General features: G+C 42.2%; 1 protein-coding gene across 10 annotated transcripts in view; it reads left to right on the forward strand.

Moving 5' to 3' along the window:
* The window catches only part of LOC126272091 (voltage-dependent L-type calcium channel subunit beta-1), a 2,208,268-nt gene that overhangs the window by 1,495,505 nt on the left and 689,763 nt on the right, over nucleotides 1-23,000 (forward strand). The window lies entirely within an intron of this gene.

Here is a 23,000-nt window from a genome sequence, read left to right on the forward strand (position 1 = left end):
CTCTTAAACTATATTATGGCGATCAGCAACTGTAGATCGTCACCTTTGCTCCGGATTTGGGAAAAGCTTCGCGATCTTCAAATTTTCTCTTATCGCCCCCATTGTCTCGGAATGGATAATAAATAAAGGTCCTTGAGGGCCTACAAGCAGATTTTCTACGGTTCTTCTTGCAAAATAGTAGCATTTACAGTTGAAGATAACTAAGGATTGCTATGACGCACCGTTCTCCAAAGTAGACCACAAAGGCTCAACAATATAGAGATCTGGCAACTGTGGTTACCAGGGCAGATGCGACGTGACCATACAACCAGACGCCGTGATCAGCCAAAATGGTCACATAGTCCTTGGCAGTAAGGCACCCTTGCAGAGTAACCATGGGGCCCATGGAATAATAAGATACGGCTACCTAAATCATCACCGAAGACCACCGCCCCATTTTTTCACTCTTGGGACGTAAACTGAGCCTGAAGGTGGAAACAGTGTGAAACAACACTCATCCGACCAAATGACTTTCTTCCTCACCACAGTCCAGGTTTTATGGCTTCGGCACCACGTTTTCCTCTTATGGGCATTTGCATCACTAATGTGTGGTTCCGGACTCCCAGCTCGCACTGCAATTTCTTGTTCCCTTCGAGCTGTTTCGGTGCCGACTGAAAGGCTCCGCTAGCGCGACATTAAGTTCTGTAGTGATTTTTGCAGGTATCGTCCTTTTATTTTTATCATAATCCCCGTCAGTCGCCGTCCGTCACCATCACTGAGCACACACAACCGTCCGCGTTGTGACTTTGCTGACGTTTTCCTCCTTTACCTGTATCTGTATATCTATAGAGGCAAGTTGTACTTTTAACGCTATGGCCGAGTGGCTCTAGGCGCTTCAGACCGGAACCGCGCTGCTGCTGCGGTCGCAGGTTCGAATCCTACCTCGGGCATGGATGTGTGTGATGTCCTTATGTTAGTTAGGTTTAAGTAGTTCTAAGTTCTAGGGGACTGATGACCTCAAAAGTAAAGTCTCATAGTGCTTAGAGCGATTTTTTGCACTTTTAACGTTGTTACCAAAAACTTCGAAAAATTATTGACGAAATTAGTGGACATATATATATTGTGACCGTTTTATTTCAATTTTTACACAATACCCTAAGAAACGTTCGGACAGACATAGGCTACATGTTATATTTCGAAAACTTCGTGATAGATTTACTACAGATTTTTATATAATGCTCTAATAAACATTCGGACAAAAACAGGCTATATATTTTTCATATGTATATAATACAAAAATATATAATACTTTAGGCGCAACGTTACTAAAGATCTGGAAAATTTCTTGAGCGTGTTTTTGTTTTCTTTGTCACAGTCAGTTTTAAGAGGAAAGAGATGTCTTATCGATTTATGGTTAGATACTACGGAACTTGAATCATCCGAAAGTTTGTAGTCCTACCCGTTCACAGATTAGATGTAGCTATGAGAAATACTGCCATAGACTCTAGTATCCTCACAGATGCAGCAGCTATAGAGTTCTCTCCTGTTTTCCTTATATTCATAATTTCAACCGATTTACCCATTCATTTCATATGGTTTCAATTTTCAATCTAGGTATAGTTTGTATTAAAGTCTGCAGCTCCTGGTCTAGTGGCTAGCTTTGTTGCCTCTGGATCACGGGGTCCCGTGTTCGATTCCCGGCCGGGTTGGGGATTTTCTCTGCCCGGGGACTGGATGTTTGTGTTGTTCTCCTCATTTCATCATCATCATCATCATTCGTTACAGTGGCTAGATTGGACTCTGTAAAAAAATTTGGACTGCGAAGTAACTGGGACTTTCTACGGGCGCTGATGACTGCGCCGTTGAGCGCCCCACAAACCAAACATTATCGTTTGCAAAAGCAATAACCATGGCTTGAGGTCAGAGAGAGAGAGGTGAAGATGAAACATGTGAGCAGGAGATGCAGAGAGATTTGGGGGGGGGGGGGGGAGGACATGGAAAGTGAAAGGGAGAAGGGGGAGGAGACGAACAAAGAGAGGGGAGGAAGAGGAGGAGATGCACAGTGAGCTTGACAGGGAAAGAGAGGAGAAGGAGTTATGAGGTATATAAAATTACCATACGTATTTAGAAATTGCGAAGAATTGCGTGGTTCGTTATTATGGTGTAAATCTTTAATATGGGGTCTCTTGGAAGACCAGACACTTGGGCTGTATGTTTACGAAAGCATCTACCATATCAGGATCAACCACTTGCCCACATTCAAATTCACTTAGCTCCCGTATAATGCAACAGAACAATGTTCTGACAATGACTGGCACTTGCAACGTACTGAGAACATTAAACAGATGCCGGTTGTGGTCAAATACAACAAAGCAACCTGCAGGCTCGGCTAGCGTCTGTATTTAGGTTCAAGCATATATATTTCGCGGTGTTTCCATATTTGTGTCCAAGCCCTGCAGGTCTCCGTCGCTATGAAATACGCAAACACTGACTTGAAACTAATCTGCTTGAGCATTATCGTTAGTCTAAGACCTTCGGAGTCAGCATCAGTCGGATCAGGAAAGTATGTTTATACATGCAGGATGTCGACGTTAAGAGTCTGCAGGTACTGTTTCCCTGATGTTCATAAAAATACTATCTGTTCTATATATGCGGTATAAAGGGTGATTCACGAAGATATGCATATATTTTAAGACGTTATTCTACAAGTAAAACTTAAGAAAATAGTTCATATAAACATACGTCCGCGAATGTTCAGTTACGGAATTACGGCTAATAAAAGATTTTTCCTGAAATTCAGCAACTTCCATAATTTGAAGCCATAGGAAAACTGTATGAGGTTTAAGTAATGCACGATTTCCATTTATTTTGTTGTTATTGATCGGGCGAATCTAATTGAGACGTATACCAGACGTGCATATGCAGTAGTTTTCCAGAGCATCCAGACTAGCAAAGACGCAATTCCGCAAAATTTTTAATTTATTAAGTGCTTTACCCAATTTTTTTTTTAATTCCAGACAATTGCAAAAAGTTTTTAACAGAAGCTGTAGAGAATTTAATTTTGGAAAAATGATGGCAATAACGTTAACTGAAACTTTATGAATGTGTCAGATAATCTGCTTTTGTTAATACCATAGCACACCTGAATTCATGTTAAACCGGAAAAAACAAACCTCAGTGTTAAGGAAATTGTACAGTGTACATACAGTTTCACAGTTCGCTAATGTTTCGTGCATTCGGAATCCTCCGAGCTGGATAACGTACGCGATATTAGTTAACTGCAGCCGTAGCATTACCATCACATTTGCCATAAATAAGCACCATATCGGCGTATTCTTCTGTCGTTAATTAAGGCATCCCTATTTCATAAATAATCGACAGACTACAACAGTTACTATATGGTTTCACTTAAATACACTGTTCTTATTATGTTCTTTCACTGAACAATCCAGAAAACTAACGAATTTCAAGGCTAGAAAACAACTGAAATAACTCACTAATGGTTGCTAACAATGATACAAACGTTTCTACATTCTTAACGCAAAATAAACAAGTTTACTTGTATAATAGTCTTTGCTTCTCTGGATGTTCTGGAAAACTACTGCAGATATACGTCTGGGCCATGTTTTATTAGATTCACCAGACCAATAACAACAAAATAAACCTCGTACAGTTTTACGATGGCTTCATATTAGCGAAGTTGCTAAATTTCAGTCAAAATCTTTTATTAGCCGCAACTCCGTAACTAAACATTTGCAGACCTATGTTTATATGAAATTTTTTCTTTAGTTTCACTTGTAGATTAACATATTAAAATGTAATCATATCTTCGTGAATCACCCTGTTTAAATGTAGTCGGTCCAAATAAACGCAGTTGGTGGATTGTTTCATGCAAAACAATGTCAAAAGAAAAACTATGTTTATGGTTCTTATTATGAACTCAGTGTCGATAAAGCTTTCATTTGATATTCGGAATCGACAGAGAAAGCTCTGATTAGCCTGGTGTAATGTTCAACTCAGCGTCATTTAATCTGCCGTGATGACAGTCACTTCCCCATACGCTCATTATTCCTCGTATTACTCAGTCACATTCTTGAACGTAACCTCGTATCAGAGTAATTTTAGGTCCTTCCAAGAGGGAGCGTCGTAAAGTTTTAATTGCCTCAGCAAATAAAGTTACGTAATTAATGTTTTGTTAGTTTCCTGGTACATATCCGTAGCACTGATACTCACTGAAATCCTCACACTACAGCACGCAACTCGGGGAAACAGAACAAAATGTCGTGGCCCATTAATAACGTAGAGTAGCGTGCGGGAATGTGTGTTACACAGCAACAGAAATGTGGCAGCTGCGTCATATCAATCCATATGGCTTTTTTAGCCGTATTTCCACTCTTATAGGAAAGGAATTGTAGCACTATATTCTCCTTTACCAATGAGCTTAGACGTTTTCATTTCGATCCTCTGGTATCGTGTTATGGTTCTGTAGCGCTGGGATTTAAATCTTTACGAGGACTTCAAACGGAGTCCTGCAAACCAACAAATTATTAGTTATGTAAATTTATTTTTAGAGGTGACAGTTAAAAATTATTGACAGCCTGTCTTACCAATTGGGCACATATAAGTACACTGCGGTAGGGTGGTACTTTCTTAATCATGGGGCTATGTGGATAGATATAAGACAAAATTCTATTACTCAGCCTAGGAGTTCAGTTAGGACGTCATTGTGTTACAGGACTGTTACAAGGTGAGTCGTGCACAAAGGGTAAGGAGCTTTTCCGAATTTATTTAATCTAGACAGCAATCATCCAGAAGAAAAGGAAGAGGTACAGCAGTATTGCTTGTAACAATCCGCCATCCAATGTTAAGTCGGTTTAAAATAAGGTATATTGTTGAAATACGTGAATGTTGGTTATAAATCTTGCCGCTACCAGTTGTATAGTATACACCAAGTTCGTCAATAAGGAACTAGCGACAACTGTTGTATATTTGAGCAACTGCTTACATTTAAAAGATAACAAGGGGTTGGGGTTTTGTGAATCAGTCTTCGTGGGGCTTTCTGGGCCGAATATTATATGCATTATCACTTCTTTATTAAAGTATTTACGTAAACTAATTGTACAGAATAATCAGTCAGCCTCCATTACAAAATTTGTTTTTGGTAAATTTTCGATGTTGCCTGGAGACGTGGAGCAAATGTAGGAAGCTTCTAGTCCTCCAAAAACTTCTGGAAGTCACAGGTCAGCATCATCATCACTGCCAGTCCCGTAACACAGAGAGAAATATCAGATGGTTATCTGACTTCACCGGCTCTCCTCAGCCTTACAAGAGGGTAGAGAAAATTCGCATTTTGAAAATTTTCAAAGAACAATGGTCAGTGATTGCAGAATTGGGCTGGATGTTCAAGAGAAACCTCCTAATTCAGAACAGGATTCATCTTCATCATGACCTGAAGCTGAGTCAGAAGAATAAAATATACCTTAAGGTCTTTGCAGCTTCAAACATTGCGACCCTAGACCTGTGGAGAGAGATGAGTGGATGAGGTACCATTAGTGCAAGGTACGCTTTCACGAAATTTGTGTGTGGGCTGCTGGTCGTAGCAAATTTCGCTGTGGGAAATGCACGTAACAACCACTGGAACACTCAAAAAGTGTAATTTTCCACATTGTGTATAATCGTAGGGCAGTTTACAACTATGCACATTGTCCCACATTTTTTTTGTTGTTCCATCGTTGCAAAGTTGCAAATTTTGTTGTTCACAATGAAGAAGATGGTGTGTACCTTTACGAACGCAACTTACTACTGTGATCTATTCACCCTTAAAATTCAACATGCCTAATAAAATATTTACTACTAGTTGGAGGCGCAAAAAGTTGAAATGATTACTGTAGCAACACCTTACCCTGTGTACAACGTCTAGTTTATTATGACAGTGGAATCGAAGTGTTCCGCTAACACTGGCTGCAATATGGAACTCCCCGTAGTTGCAGAACTCAACTCACAAAAACTATTAACCATCACTGTTCATCAGGTCCATAGAAAGTTTGCCCAAATGTCTTCTTTCAGAGTAGTCTCTATAATCACGCAGATCGTTCCTTTTGGTGGCCTGTTTGTGTTGGTGCAGCATGACAGCCTGTGTCCAGTGCTGTACCGGTTCAACTGGATTTCTAGTCACCGTGGCAGGTGATCGCAATGTGCCTGAATTCCTTAACTGTGTAAAATTTAATGGCTATATCTCTGTACTATAACAATCTTGATGCTTATTCTGTTGGCTGTCTCTTCGTCTTCACCCACTCTTATGATAAGAGCTCAACGGGTGCCAAAATGATGATACCTTTGTTACTTGTAATTTTTACGTACGCATTCAGAAGTATACTTTTCCTTTGAAACCACGTTCAGCGAATATTTCGCATCATTTGTTTGTAGTTTATGGGAAATAATTTCTACGTTTTACTCTTAACAAAGCGTTTAATGAGAATTTGGTGAAGGTTACGTAGCTTGAAAAAGAAATAATAGTTATTAGTGCCAATAGAACTATGAACAACTGTGAAGTGTGTGACAAAGGGTACTTTTTCTTGTTTCTAGAATTCGTATTTATCTCATATTTATGAGTATTCTTAGCTGATTTTAAAAGAATTACGTGTATCACAAGACGAGGAGGAACCAAGAGAACACATCACGCGCTGGAAGTTTAAGTTCTCGATTCAGCAACGTACGCCTAACATGAAATTTGTATTACTTATGGTTCATACTTATTCTCATTTCAGTTTGTGTATACTGATTACGTGGAGAAAGTGCAAGTGGCCAGTGTTCTGCGTGTACGATAGTGTATGAAGTAAATGCTTCCACTGTCTAATGTTCAAAATAACACTCTTTCTTTTGTTTCAGAAAGCACCAAATACAAGTACCAAGGGCGGAATTCTGATGATAGTTCCAAATTGATCCCTGAGTTTTTCAGCAAGATTTTACCTGGCGAGATGAGATAAATTGGGTCGAAAGTATCAAAGAGACTTGAATTTTTGATTCGTAAAGCATCTCAGTCGAATTTTAACATACCAGACCATGCCAATTCTTCTTCTAAAAGTTGCATTATGTTTGGTGCAACCTACTCAGACTTATCGTATTACACTTAAGGGTGCTTCCCCCGTTTTTGGATTATTATCTGCCAGTACCATTTCCCAGTACTTCCTTGTTGTCCATGAACAGCATTTCAAGTGGCTGTTAATCATTTGCAGCGCATGTTAGCAACAGAACTCAGAGAGAAACCGTGAGATACTTATCGTAGATAATAAGACGATAGCAAGCCTTAATAATCGAACTTCACATATTCCTTCAAGCAAAGAATAAATATGTTCTTCTAATGAGCATATTTGTAATGGCAGAATATGAAGCCAATAGCTCCTAGTTACTATTAAATCTATTTTAATAGCTGTAAAGTCCTCGGAACATGAAAGCTATTTTTGCGACAGAGTTGTCGGTCCATGACAGTTTTCCAATTTTTGACACGAGTGTTTCGTGGCTTGAAAATGTGTCCTACGAATAAATGGGGGTATTAGGACTGGAAGGGAGAGTTACACAGTAAATTCATATGTCAAATCCTTTGTGAATAGTTAATTAGAAAACTACTGAAAACGTTACAAAAGATACGATAGCTGTTGTTGCATAGTTATAGCAAATATTTGCTTTCAGAATGCTATTATTGCTGCCCTCGAAATAATTTAAGTTATATTTTCTTTTATTTATTATGTCACAAAGATGTGATACATATCCCGTACAGATAAACAGAACATCAATTATGCATCAACATACAATTCCTTGCATTGTTGCTTAATCTCGTATCGTATCTAGTGACACACATGATGGCTTTATGCCTAGGAAGAAGAGTAATTAATGAAAAAAGAATCGTTATTGACACACAGCTGTGCTACATAGTAAACATCTAAACTCCAGTTTCCACGACAAGCAGTGATGTTTAGTACTAAAAAGAGCAACCGTAGTAGAAACTTTTTACTTTCTGACAAACAGCATCTTTATGGAGTTGTGGCACTTTTTCTTGGTGCATTGTTATTACACCGAAGACAGCTCACCCTCACTACGCTAGAAATGTGTAGTGTACGAGATCGTCCTGGTCGACAGACGTAGTCGAGATGAAATGGGAGGCCTCTTGCGACGTCCTCACCGTGAACTTCGTTTACTCTCCACGAGGACTCATGTTGTTTCGAGGCAGGCTGTATTCAATGCGTCGTAAGGGGATTTAGTAGTGGGGTCGATCAGTTGCTCAGTCACGTTATATTTCCGGGACCTACCTATTTTCCTCTATGGTCAACCGGTCTTCTACATATATACATGGCTTTTTGTAATTGTCCTCATTTCTTACAGGAGACAGTACGTGAGAAAACTGAAAAACAGAATAAAAAAGAAATTATTGTAATAAGTTCGGGGATAAATAATTGTCGAAATGTGGCCGACTGTATTCGTGTCGGTAAGGGTCAGCTTTCTGTCGAATTGACTATGTTCCTGTTGTCTTTCATTGCGCCTCTGTTTATGGCTGGAATTGTCACTGACAACTGTCTGTTCGTTTCCCGCGAAGTCATTGAAAAGCATACTAAAGCATACTAAAACCATGTATGGAGAAAACGTATGTAAAGGAAAACATTAGTACAAAGCAAAGAAAAATGATGGAAATAGTCATAGCTTCTAAATGCAGTGCAGAGAAGAAATTAGTCGATAACGAAAGGGAAAATGTAAGTAATAGGACATAAGGCAAAGGCAGATAACTGTATGAAAACAAGCACTTCACATGTAATACCTGTGACTTGTAGCATTACTGAAAGGGAAGTAAATCTTACCCAAGACAAAATTTTCAACTTGTTGCACTTCGCCATTTCCCTGACTGCATTTTCGCTGCTGAGATAACTTTTGCTGCTTCCCTTGACCACACAGCTGTGACCACTGCTGCTTAACTGAGTTGGTGTTTGCTGCCTGAAGGAGGAAAAATACGGTAAGTAAGTAGTGTCCACACATTGGTCTCATTAGTTTACTGTGATAGGTTCTGTCGCGGGCAGAGTAGGTATCATCCATCCTAACATGTTATAGATATCAATGAACTTATGTATGTACACGGTGATCATCAATGAACTATATGAAATAAAATTGTTATAACTTCTGAAAGATGTGCGTTAGGAAGTTGAAACTGCACTTTTGGCCGCGGGGCATGAAGGGAATTAGTGTGCGCTGTATGATTGGGTTAGCGACGAAGCCCGCTTTCATTTGGATGGGCTCGTCAATAACTAAAATTAGCACATCTGATGGACAGAGAATACGCATTTCGCGATCGAGAAATCTCTTCACCCTCAACGGGCAACTGTGTGTTGTGCAATGTCCAGCCACGGAATAAAAAGTGCGATATTTGTTGATGCCACGGTGACTAGCGATCTGTACTTGAAGGTTTTGGAACATGATTTCATCTCCACTATCCAAACTGACCCCGATTTCGACAAGATGCGATTCATGCAAGACGGAGCTGTACTCCATCGAAGCAGGAGAGTGTTCGATATCTTGCAGGAGCTCTGTGGGGACCGCATTCTGGCTCTGGGCTACACAGAGGCCACTGACATGGGGCTCAATTGGTCGCCATATTCTCCGGATTTGAACACATGGGCTGGTCGCTGTGGCCGAGCGCTTCTAGGCGCTTTAGTCCGGAACTGCGCTACTGCTACGGTCGCACGTTCGATTATTCTTTTCGTGGGGCTATATTAAATACAAGGTGTACAGCAATATTGCTATTGCTGAGCTGAAACAGAGAGATGGACAAACAGAGGGAAAAGTAGTAGATGGACAGAGAGAGGGGAGAAGATCAAATGGACAGAGAGAGAGAGGTAAGAAGGGATGGATATACAGAGGAGCAGGAGGAGGTGAACAGTGAGTTGTGGGTGAAGGAGGTAATCAGGGAGAGGGGAAGGAGGCGATGGGTAGAGAGAGAGGAAGGAGAAGATGGACAGCAAGAGAGTAAGGAGGAGATGGAGTAATAGAAGACTGGCATGTATACGTAATCTGTTAGTTCATCTCCTTCTTCCCCCTAATTCTGCCCATCTTCTACCATCCACCCCCTGTGTCTGTCCACCTCCTCTATGAGCATTCTCTGTCCATCTCCTCCTGCCTCTTTCCTGTTCATCTGATCTACCCTCCTCTCTCTGTCCATCCCCTCATCTTTCTCTTCTCTGTCCATCGCCTCCTCCCCCTCTCTCGTTCCATTTCCTTCTCTTTCCTTTCTGCATTTCCTCCTCCCCCCCTCTCTGTACATCTCCTCATCTTCTCATTCACAGTCCATTTCCCCCTCCTCTCTCTCTGTTCATTTCCTCTTCACCCCTGTTTGTGTCCATCTCATACTTTCCCCTCTCTGTTGGTCCATCTCCTCCTTCTCCATTCTCGCCCCAGGTAATCACCCCCACCATGATACAAGGTTGCAGGATCTTACCCCCACAGTACTTTTTTCCAGATAATAAGCAGTATGTGTAACAAATCTGGTTTCAATCGATCAGTGTGTTTATGAGGAGCTTTTTACCACAGATTTGCTCATGTGTGCACATGTCACATATATTTGACATATATTTAAAACACCTCACACATATTTGCAAACATAGACCGCCTGTATTACTAGCGAATTTCGCCATGCAGTTTCGTTTTCAGGCAGATCAGTGTTTATGATGTAGCCTCTTCAAACTATGTATTGTACAATGATACAATTTTTCAGGTACATCCTGTGCTTTATATGAATACTGTTTGCGAAATTTCCTCCCCTCTCTTTACCAATTTTTTCCCCCTCCTCTCTCTGTCCATCTCTTCCTCCCCCCCTCTCTCCATCTGTCTCTTGCTCGCCCCTCTCCCTGGTCATCTGCTCCCCTTTCCTTTCTGTGTCCACCTCTTCCTCTCCCCTGTATCTCTCCATCTTCTTCTCTTCCCTTTTTCTGTATATTTACTCCTGCCCCCTGTCTGTTCATCACTTCCTCCCTGCTCTCTCTGCCTATTTAATCTCCCCTGTCTCTGTCTATCTCCTCTGATTTCCTTCCTCTCTCCATCTCTTCGTCTCCCCTCTCTCTGTCCGTTTCCCCTATCTCTGTTGATCTCATCCTCCTCCTGTCTGTACCTACCTCTTCTTCCCTCCTCACTATCTGTCTATCTTCCCATGCTCATTTTCTCTCCACGTTATCATGCTCACCCCAATTGGAGGCTAGTGTGTTTTACCACTACAGTATTTCTTTCCAGGCTTTAACTAATACGTGTAGCCGCGCGGTCTGAGGCGTCTTGTCACGGCACGGGCGGCTCGCCCCGTCGGAGTTTAGAGTCCTCCCTCGGGCATGGGTGTGTGTGTGTGTGAGTTGCCCTTAGCGTAAGTTAGTTTAAGTTAGATTAAGTAGTGCGTAAGCTTAGGGACCGATGACCTCAGCAGTTTGGTCCCATAAAACCTCACCACAAACTTTCAAACTTTAATACATGTACCCAATTTGATTTAAATCGTTCCAAGGGTTTAGGATTAGCTTTTTATCCGTAGCTTCGCCCGCGTACGCATATGCTAAATATATTTAACTGATATGTAACACATTTAACACGTGTTTGTACCATATTTCACCTGTATGTCTAGCGAATTTCGCCCTGCAGTTTCATTTTCACGCTGCTCATTGTTTATGACGATGTACAATGACATAATCTTGCAGGTAAATATAGTGTTATGTGTGGATACTGACTATGAAATTTGTTGTGAATATAAAGTTAGTAGTAAATAAGTAATAAATTAAAACGTCAATCTTTTTACGGCAGTTTTACTGATGAACAGTGAAAATGTGGGAAGTATTAAACTTTTTTATGTTTAAAGTTTGTTACAAGTTTCTAAGTGCTCCCATTCTCAAATATTGCATAACTTAAGTACGGTTTTATGGCTTTTCGCTCGTTGTGAGCTATACTACTTTTTGGCCCTTTGAAAGAGATGTGGTTATTGCCCTCACAGTGATTCTTTCCGGACAGTAAGTGATAGATGTACCAATCTTGGATGACACAGCTTCAGTGATCTAGGAGGAGATGTGGAACATACACACAGGCATATGACAAATGTCCAGTGATGTAGGAGGATATGTGGAGCATACACACAGGCATATATACACACATGTGTGTTTATAATTTGTAGGAATTCGAATAACGCTTTTGAAGTGATCGATAAATCGACTTTGGTTTTGTTTCATTGTGTTTCCTTTTCGTTGCTCCCAGACGTCCTTCATCCTTCGAGTGTGTCGCTAGTTTTCTTCCTGGGTCCACTTTCTTCCACTTGCAGTCTTCTTTCATTCCTGATCCTGCCTTTTGTGTTGTTACTCTAAAGTTTTTTGTTATCTACTACGTCAGTTCTAATTCCAGTGTTTTTCATATCTTTATCAGTTTAAGTGAACTATGTGGTTTTAGATTTGCTGCTGTTTAGTAACTTGAAGATCTGCTTAGTTAATGTGTTATTACTCATTCGGCATACATGTCCATAAAACTGTTGTGTTCTTTTCCTCATTACATCAGTTAGCTTTCCAATTATTGTTTGATGTTAATTTATATTAAGTATTACTATCACTTTTAGGTCCCAGAATTTCCCTTAGAATTCTTCTGTCAACTTTTTCCAGGTTTTCAGGATCCCAAAATATTGTTAAAGTCTTTCTGCCGCGTGCAGCGTTTGAGACCTTACCCACTGTTTGATAATGTCTTAGTTTTGTGTCGCAGGACAAATATTTTTTTATATGTGTTTTTTCTCATATGGAGAAAAAATTGCTACTGTTTCTTTTGTATTGCTCGTAATCCATTCTCGTAGGTACTTAAAACTGTTTTAGATATTATGTTGTTATGAATTTTAAGATTCTGAGGGACATCATTTCTCATGAAATGTGTTTTCTAAATGATATTTTTAGTCCTTTCCCTGTCTGCTTGTTTCTGTTGTTCTGTGGTTGTTCTTTGGCACCATCAATTGAGTTAGTAGTTAACGCCATATCGTCGGCGATTTAATTTGGATTTGCTCCTAGTTGCACAGCAGTAGAACTGAAGAATTTCCTCCATTCGCTCCCTACCTTCTTGAATGCGAAGTTGAAAAGCAGATGTGGCAAACCATCACCTTTCCTTACTCTTGACTTTACTTCAAAACGTTTTGACTGTTCCCAAATAAATTTTACTTTTGATGTTGTTTTTGTTAAGGTTACTTTAATTATTTCTGTTGTTTTATTATCCATCCAAATTCATTTATAATACTGATTAGTGCATTTATATCAACTGAGTCACAGACCTTTTTTAGATCCATAAACGTATCTCATCTTTCAAGTTTATGATTTTCCTGATTTCTTTTATGTTCTTCAGATTTAGTATTTGCTTTGCACGAGACGTTCCCTTGTGCTCTCTATACGATTGCAGTCACCAAATAGAAAATGGAAGTAGTTTTGGTCAACAGTTCTGTTATTTTGATTGGCTTCCTCTACTTACAAATAAATATGACCGTCTAGCATTTTTCTTATTAACATACCGTTGCCAGAAGTGAAAGAAGCGACGGGTGAAAAAAGAAAACCAGGGCCGATAGTAGAGGGAATCCCCGAAACATGGGACCGATACTCTGACACACTGCCTCCGTTTGCTGTCGCAGTAATTCATTTGCAGTATGTGTTCTATGTGGAATTCAACAACATATACATCTGCCTGGAAATCCACATGGATCACAGCAAAACAAATCGCCACCCTCTGGAACTTACGCAACTTAATAACATCAGACTGATGTTGTTCCTGGCTAGCCATACATTACAAGTCTGGAACGTATTTTATTTTATTTTTAACTTGAGTATAGTTACTCTAAGTTCTGAGCATTCCTTTCTCGCAATGTAATTTTTCAATTTCTCAAAATTTCGTTCTGATGAAGACACTCTTACGAGGTGTCGAAACCTACGTGAGTTGTACCAAACAGTATTTGCAACTGATTGGCTGTATAATTCCTGTATCAAATATATTTGACACGTGCGTATATAGGAAAAGCCATGGGTAAAAAGCTTGTCCTAAAGCCCTAGAACGATTGGTATACGCATTAGTCACAATCTGGAGTGGGGTAAATTCTACAACCTCCTGTTGTGGTGGAGGTGGTAACATGGAGAAAGAAGGGGAAGGAGAAGATGAACAGACAGAGAGGCGAAAGCATAAAATGGACACAGACGAGGAAATGGACAAACACACACACACACACACACACAGAGAGAGAGAGAGAGAGAGAGAGAGAGAGAGAGAGAGACAGAGAGGAGTGGGTAAATGGACCGTGAATGGGACAGTAGACCGAGAGGGGGCGGGGGGGGGGGGAGGTGAGGGGGAACCCCAAGAAATTCGAAGCTGGAGAAATGTACTTTCTGAGACGAGCACCAAGGCTCTGTCTATCGAAACACACAAGAAGTTAATGGATGAAATAGAAATCGGACCCTTTTTGGTTTGGATACTTAATGAAAACTGGACAAGTAAGGAAGAGTGACAGAAAAACAGCGATTTAAATGAATCAGAGGAATAGAAAGGAGTATGACCAACAGGATCTTCACCATTGAAGACATAGAGAATATCATATTGTGGAGGAAGGAAGCTGGATGCTCCAGGAACTATACATACGAGTATATATCGATAGGATAATGAATGATGAAGCACTGGAAAGGAGTATGACCAACAGGATCTTCACCATTGAAGACATAGAGAATATCATATTGTGGAGGAAGGAAGCTGGATGCTCCAGGAACTATACATACGAGTATATATCGATAGGATAATGAATGATGAAGCACTGGATCTAAGTGAGGAGAAGAGAAGTTTACAGCATGTATTCCCTAAATGAAGGAATCTTTTGATAGGACACGCCCTGTAATGTCAAGCAGTGGAGTAAAATGTGTGTGTATGTTTGTGGGGATGAAAGGTGCAGAAATTGTAGGGGTGTCGAGCACAGTAATACACATTCAGATTTATAATGGGTGCAGAAGTTGCGCAGAAAGGGAGAGAGGTGCATAGGATGGGCTAAATTAGGGAGCTGCACCAGCAGGGGCGTAAGTGCGGTCATGGAGACCTGGGACACCCACGTAAAGAGGGGGGAGGGGGGAGGGGGGGAGGGGGGGGGGTCCACCCCGACTCCTCCCGCGTCCCTGTTCCCACCCTTCCCCCCCAACTCGACTAAACGTCGCCACCACACATCGGCTCTGCCAACCAGCATTCCCCCTTTAGCCCGCGGGCGCACACATACACACACACACACACACACACACACACGCACACACACACACGCACACACACGCACACACACTACTTTACACCATCCTCCGGAAGCTCTCTTCCCACTCAAGCCAGAAGTGAAATAAGTAAGATCAGCTTAAAGCAGAGTATTTTATTTTAAATTTTTTGGCAATGGCAAGTATAATCTTAACAATTTTGCTGTGATCTATCCACACATTTAGAGCTACTCGTCCTGCATCACTGCAAATAACAAAAATACTGCAAACTACCCAGACCATAGCAAAATTAAGTATAAAACCAAGCTGTTTAGTCCTGGGAGTTAAGATTTTTCAGCTTCACTGTTACAATCTCCCACCGTAGAAATAAGTTTCCCACCATTGACGCTGCCCTACTCCTATAGGTAATACTTTCAAACCGCATAAACATATCTGATTAATTGTATAAACAAAGTACACTCTAAGGCAAAAATAAAAAAAAACTACATACTACGAAGAAATTACCTTAGCTTGATAGTAATCGATAGATGCGATGTACATGTACAGACAAATGTTTACAGTTTCAGAAAATAAATTGTTTAGTCAAGAGAAAGAGATTCACAAATTGCGCCAGTTACTAACGCGTTAGTCCACGTCTTGCCCTTATGCAAGCAGATATTCGGCTTGGCGCTGATTGCTAGGGTATTCTGAGGGATATCGTAGCAAATTCTGCTCCAAATGTTCTCATCTGGAAAGAGATCAGCATGGCTTCAGAAAACATCGCTCTTGTGCAACGCAGCTAGCTCTTTATTCGCACGAAGTAATGGCCGCTATCGACAGGGGATCTCAAGTTGATTCCATATTTCTAGATTTCCGGAAAGCTTTTGACACCGTTCCTCACAAGCGACTTCTAATCAAGCTGCGGAGCTATGGGGTATCGTCTCAGTTGTGCGACTGGATTCGTGATTTCCTGTCAGGAAGGTCGCAGTTCGTACTAATAGACGGCAAATCATCGAGTAAAACTGAAGTGATATCAGGTGTTCCCCAGGGAAGCGTCCTGGGACCTCTGCTGTTCCTGATCTATATAAATGACCTGGGTGACAATCTCAGCAGTTCTCTTAGATTGTTCGCAGATGATGCTGTAATTTACCGTCTAGTAAGGTCATCCGAAGACCAGTATCAGCTGCAAAGCGATTTAGAAAAGATTGCTGTATGGTGTGTCAGGTGGCAGTTGACGCTAAATAACGAAAAGTGTGAGATGATCCACATGAGTTCCAAAAGAAATCCGTTGGAATTCGATTACTCGATAAATAGTACAATTCTCAAGGCTGTCAATTCAACTAAGTACCTGGGTGTTAAAATTACGAACAACTTCAGTTGGAAGGACCACATAGATAATATTGTCGGGAAGGCGAGCCAAAGGTTGCGTTTCATTGGCAGGACACTTAGAAGATGCAACAAGGCCACTAAAGAGACAGCTTACACTACACTCGTTCGTCCTCTGTTAGAATATTGCTGCGCGGTGTGGGATCCTTACCAGGTGGGATTGACGGAGGACATCGAAAGGGTGCAAAAAAGGGCAGCTCGTTTTGTATTATCACGTTATAAGGGAGAGAGTGTGGCAGATATGATACACGAGTTGGGATGGAAGTCATTACAGCATAGACGTTTTTCGTCGCGGCGAGACGTTTTTACGTAATTTCAGTCACCAACTTTCTCTTCCGAATGCGAAAATATTTTGTTGAGCCCAACCTACATAGGTAGGAATGATCATCAAAATAAAATAACAGAAATCAGAGCTCGAACAGAAAGCTTTAGGTGTTCGTTTTTCCCGCTCGCTGTTCGGTAGTGGAATAGTAGAGAGATAGTATGATTGTGGTTCGATGAACCCTCTGCCAAGCACTTAAATGTGAATTGCAGAGTAGTCATGTAGATGTAGATGTAGATCCGGAAGATTTTCTGGTCTAGGTAGGATTTTGCAAGCAAGAAGACAAGCAGCAGAAATTCACGGCATGTGCGGGAAGGGGGGGGGGGGAGGCACTTTATTGCTGAAATGTAAGATGGTCACCGGGGCTCTGAAGCAGGACTCATCACTAACGAAAATTCTGCTCCACTCAGTGAGATTACAGAGCGAAGACGTGTCTGGAGACAACCCGGACGGCGAGGGAATACCAACCTGACTGTCACTCGCTATGGAGTCCGAGAGCCACGAGTTGTATTCTGGGGTGCCGTGTCATTTCATAGTAGGACTCCTTTGGTTGTCATCCGCGGCAAACTTACAGCACATTGGTGTATCGACGATATTCTACGCCCCGTTTTGTTGCCCTTCATTGCAAGCAATCCTGGGGTTACGTTTCGGCAAGATAACGACCGTCCGCAAGCGGCGAGAGCTTCTACAGCATGTCTTCGCGCTAACCAAACCATAACGTGGCCAGAAAGGAAGCCGGCCGTACATTTTGTGAGGTACATCACGACAGTTGAAGATACGTAAGAGTAACACAGCAGCTCTGCTAGGTTCTTGACAACAGCCGTTTTTCGTATTAAAGTTCTTATCGACATTAGCTGTGCCGAGCGGTTCTAGGCGCTACAGTCTGGAACCGCGCGACCTCTACGGTCGCAGGCTCGAATCCTGCCTCGGGCATGGATGTGTGTGATGTCCTTAGGTTAGTTAGGTTTAAGTAGTTCTAAGTTCCCTCAAACCGCTAGAGGATGGATGGTTCCGTGGAAAGGATGCGGCCAATTTTGTCACCCGTTCTTCCCGTACCCGAGATTGTGCTCCGTCTCTAAAGACATCGTCGACGAGACGTTAAAAGCTATTTATTTCTGACAGCGCCGTTGATAAGAAGTTACGCGCAGCGTGTAACGTCCACAGTCTCAGACCGCAAAACGATAGCTGTTGTGTTAATCGTTTGTAGTGGCTTAAACTTAATACGGAAAGGGTAAAAAGAGAGTCATTCAATAAATACTGTAAGACATCTTCTTGTCGGACAGTTTCGGTTGAAAAAATGCAAAATTTGCTGTGGGACATCGTGGATTATTACCGCTTCAGCCCCTATAGCTTTATGAAGTACGGACAGGCCGCGGCCCTACAAGTAGCTTTCATAATAGTGTCTGTAACGGAGGTGGGTTCCAAGCAGAAAACTGCTATCGAGTTTCTTTTGGTGAAAAACCAGAGCATCGGATGTATTCATAGGCGCTTGCATAATGTCTACGGAGACCTGTTAGTGAACAAAAGCACGGTGAGTCGTTGGGCGGGCGTCTGTCACCGTTGCAACAAGGTTGATTGATTGATTTGGGGGGAGGAGACCAAACTGCGAGACCATCGGTCTCACCTGATTGCGGAACGAAGGGGGAGGAAATCGACAGTGCCCTTTCAAAGAAACCACCCGGCATTTGACTGAAGCGATTTAGGGAAATCACGGAAAACCTAAATCAGGATGGGCTGAGGCGTGATTGAACCGTTGTCAACAAGGTAGCGCAAAGCTGTCCCATCTCTCGCGTGCCAGCTGGCAGTACACAGATGTGACCCCTACAAATTTTGAACATGTGGACACTCTTATTCACAATCTAACACCTCTTTGTTCAGCTGTGCGTCTTTGTCGGTAGAGCTGACTTCAACCCGTTGGGGTACTCAAAGATGCGTTCCTGCTTGGTTCCTCACCGCCTAACAGAAGACCATAATGAGCAACGAATTGCCGAATTGCTTGCGCGTTACAAGGCTTATCGTGACAGTTTTTTGTCGAACATCACCACAGGCGATGAAACGTGTGTTTATCACTTCGAACCGAAAACAAAACTGCAATCCATGGAATGGCGCCACACCACCTCTCCCCCGACTAAAATTTCAAAGCCATCCCCTCAGCAGGCAAAGTCGTAACGACGGTCTTTTGTGACTCTGAAAAGGTTATTCTGTTTGGCGTACTTCCTCACGATGCAATGATCAACTCTGAAGTGTACTGGGCTCCCCTCAGGCGTGTTCATCGCCACAAAAATGCAAACGAACTCCTCCTTCTTCATGACAGCTCAAGGCCTCACGCAAATCTGCGCGCCCAAGGAGTTCACAGAAGCTCACTGGAATGTCCTTCCTCTTCCACCCTACAGCCCGGATCTCACACATTCCGACTTCCATATGTTTGGCCCAATGGACGATGCACTCCGAGGGAAGCAGTATGTGGATGATGGGGAGGTTTCTAATGCAGCAAGACTGTTGTTACGACTTCGACCAGTGGAGAAGTACTATGCGGGCAGGCAGGCAGGCGGGCCCTCGCAGTAAGGCAGCGTAAGGCCGTCGCAAGGAACGGAGATTTTCTTGAAAAATATGCTTTTTTAGGTGAAAGAGAGTGGAATAATATGGTGTTTTGGAGTTTCGAATAATAGCAACCTACTTACAGAAAAAAAAAGTGTTGCTTTACTTACTGAGCACCACTCGTATTATTATATTTTTAAGACCTGTTGCTGCATGCAGTTCGTTACAGTTCTTATTCTAACGAACTGACTCTCTGATCCTTAAGAACATCAATGAATCGCTTTTAAAGTGTATAGATTAATTCCTATTTTCCAGTACGAGTCGTTGGATTTGGTGTCTTTAGCGTCACCCAGGACGTGTTAACGGAAAACGAATTTAAATCCTATCACCGTAGCATGCCGTGTTCAAAGAAATTGTTGATGTTCTCAGCTGTCTCGAAACACAGCGTTGTTTCCTGACCAGCCTCTACAGCGCCTTCAGTCCGCAGCTCGTGGTCTCGCGGTCGCTTTCTCGCCCCCGAGCACGGGGTCCCGGATTTGATTCACGGTGGGGTCAGGGATTTTCACCTGCATCGAGATGACTGGGTGTTTGTGTTCTCCTCATCATTTCGTCATCATTCGTGGAAGTGACGAGATTGGGCTCAGCGAAGGTTGGGAATTTGTACGGGGCTGATAACTGCGAAGTTGAGCGCCCCACAAACCAAACATCATCATCATCATCTACAGCGCCTATAAGGAATAAATTGTGCTTTAATTCTCTTTTGCACACAAATCTGTACGTCGCCAACGAGAGATGCTCCATCACTGCCTTGGCACCAACACTCGTTCATATCTATGTATTCATTTAATCGATGTTAGTATTGAAACTTCCTGGCAGATTAAAACTGTGTGCCCGACCGAGACTCGAACTCGGGACCTTTGCCTTTCGCGGGCAAGTGCTCTACCAACTGAGCTACCGAAGCACGACTCACGGCCGGTACTCACAGCTTTACTTCTGCCAGTACCTCGTCTCCTACCTTCCAAACTTTACAGAAGCTCTCCTGCGAACCTTGCGTTTGAAAACCTTTAATATTTTTTAAATATTCTTTATTGTGCAGAAGTGGTACAAAGCTGTATCATTTTTCAACATAATCTCCCCCACGTTCAATGCAAGTCCTCCAGCGGTTACAAAGTGCCTAAATTCCTTTAGAAAAAAATTCTTTTCGTAGTCCGCGCAACCACTCGTACACCGCGTGGCGTATCTCTTCGTGAGAACGGAACTTCTTTCCCCCCATTGCGTCTGGAAACATCCCCTAGGCTGTGGCTAAGCCATGTCTCCGCAATATCCTTTCTTTCAGGAGTGCTAGTTCTGCAAGGTTCGCAGGAGAGCTTCTGTAAAGTTTGGAAGGTAGGAGACGAGGTACTGGCAGAAGTAATGCTGTGAGTACCGGCCGTGAGTCGTGCTTCGGTAGCTCAGTTGCTAGAGCACTTGCCCGCCAAAGGCAAAGGTCCCGAGTTCGAGTCTCGGTCGGGCACACAGTTTTAATCCGCCAGGAAGTTTCATATCATCGCACACTCCGCTGCAGAGTGAAAATCTCATTCTGGAAAGATGTTAGTATTGATCTTCGAACTAGTAAAGGTTGTAAATGACTCGCGTATTTCTATGTCAGAATGATTTCGGAAACCATCTTCCGTTATTTTAACTTCGCGAAAGATGCATCTTGATTGATTGATGAAACTAACATTTCCACTTTTTCTTGTCGCGCATCCTCTAAGAGTAAGCAACAAACCTCGACGCGCCGCATTTCTTACAACAGAAGGATCTCTTCAGCGGCCCATGCCGTTGCTTAGAATCAGTTTGGAGAGAGACAACAGGCGAGAAACGTCATTTTTCCGTCCGTATTCAACAACAGCTTAAGAACCCCGTGAAATGCAGTAAAAAGCACCGAGCGACGCTAATATTCAGAAGGTAAGGCATTGAGTTTATCATCACTTGTCTTGAAACACTTATTTTCCATTCATATATCATAAAAATGATGCATTTTATAAGAATTTGTAACCTATTTTAGATGCATTTCAGGAGTTAACCTGTATAATTGTAAAAATATTTATTTCCGTTTTAAATCATACTCATATTACAAACAGAATGAACTGCAATTTGAAACTGCCATTTCTCCTTACGTTTAATTAAAGAATGTAGGTCGGCTGACATCTTTGTGCCACTGCATTTAGTATATTGAATGCCAGTACCGTGCGCCTACATTTTCTTGGCATCGTGTCTGTCTGCTTCTAAATCGGTAGACGTCGATGGAACTCGAGCCGCTAATATGTTGATTCTTCTCATTGTTAACTTCGACGATCAAATGATACCACGAGCAATAGGCCTTACAGTGTAGTTTTCATTGTTCAATGCTGTGTATAATTTCAGCTGTGAATAATTTGTAACATGACCTGTACCTTTCAGGTACGAGTCGGAAGGCTGTGTATGACTTCCGACTGATATTCACTAGTTTCCGCGGTCGCTACCAATCTTAGCTTTCAAGCTGTGTACAGAGAGCATCTTCATTAAACTCGCCAACCAATTCAAACCGTTTCAAATTCAGTTACACATTTTTGTGATCTTTAACTCCGTGTGTTATGACTGCTTGCTGTTATGAGTACATAGACGCACTGTAAACAGCATTGCGTACTAGCTGAAGTTGACTAAATGGCTCCATATTTTTACGTCAGAATTATTTACGCAGCAAACCTTGATTGTCTTACTATAGGGAAAACCTTGAATAGACTGATCGATTTTACTATCTTTTTATTTTTCTGTGTTGTTCTTCGTTTCTTTCTTTCGGACGCCAGGAGCCCACATCCTGGAGGACGAAGCGGGAATTCCCGGATTTTCACAGCCTAGTTCCGGTTCCGGTCTTTGGACCGAAGACCGCAATAACAACTGCGTACAGGACGGTGAGTGGGGTGTGAGGCGCTAGGAGAGATATAGTTTATTACGAGAAATAGGACTCCAGCAGTCTGTGTGCACTGAAATGAATCTGAAAAACGAGGACTCGAATGCGCATGATCCGCTTGCATTAACGGCCTCGGCCATCCGCACACGCTTACAGGTCAACCTGTCACGCGCAAGAAGCGCCCCTGTCCATTAGCCCTACTGCTCGTAGCACTCGGGAAGTCCTGGAGGGCTTCTGAACATATGGTACATCCGCACTTAAAGTACCTACAGCTGTCCTTAGTCACACACACACACACACACACACACATATATATATATATATATCTAGTTCTACCATACGCCGATCGTGGCCAACATTAAAAGATTTGAGATTATACTAAGAGGCTGACGCAGATTCAGGTTATAAGAGAAATGATAAATACAAGAGAGCGACAATGTGGAGTTTATCTCTGCAGGAAAAGGGGGGAGGCAATCATACCAGCCTTCATCGTACGCCTGCGGACGATTTATTGAAAGAATACTGGGCTATGGTGCTTCTTACCACGGGCATTGTAGCGCCCTTTGACCTTGATCCGCCAAGTCGGTACACAGACAGTGCTACGTGT

The sequence above is a fragment of the Schistocerca gregaria genome, chromosome 5 (genome assembly GCF_023897955.1).
Source record: "Schistocerca gregaria isolate iqSchGreg1 chromosome 5, iqSchGreg1.2, whole genome shotgun sequence".
NCBI lineage: Eukaryota > Metazoa > Arthropoda > Insecta > Orthoptera > Acrididae > Schistocerca > Schistocerca gregaria.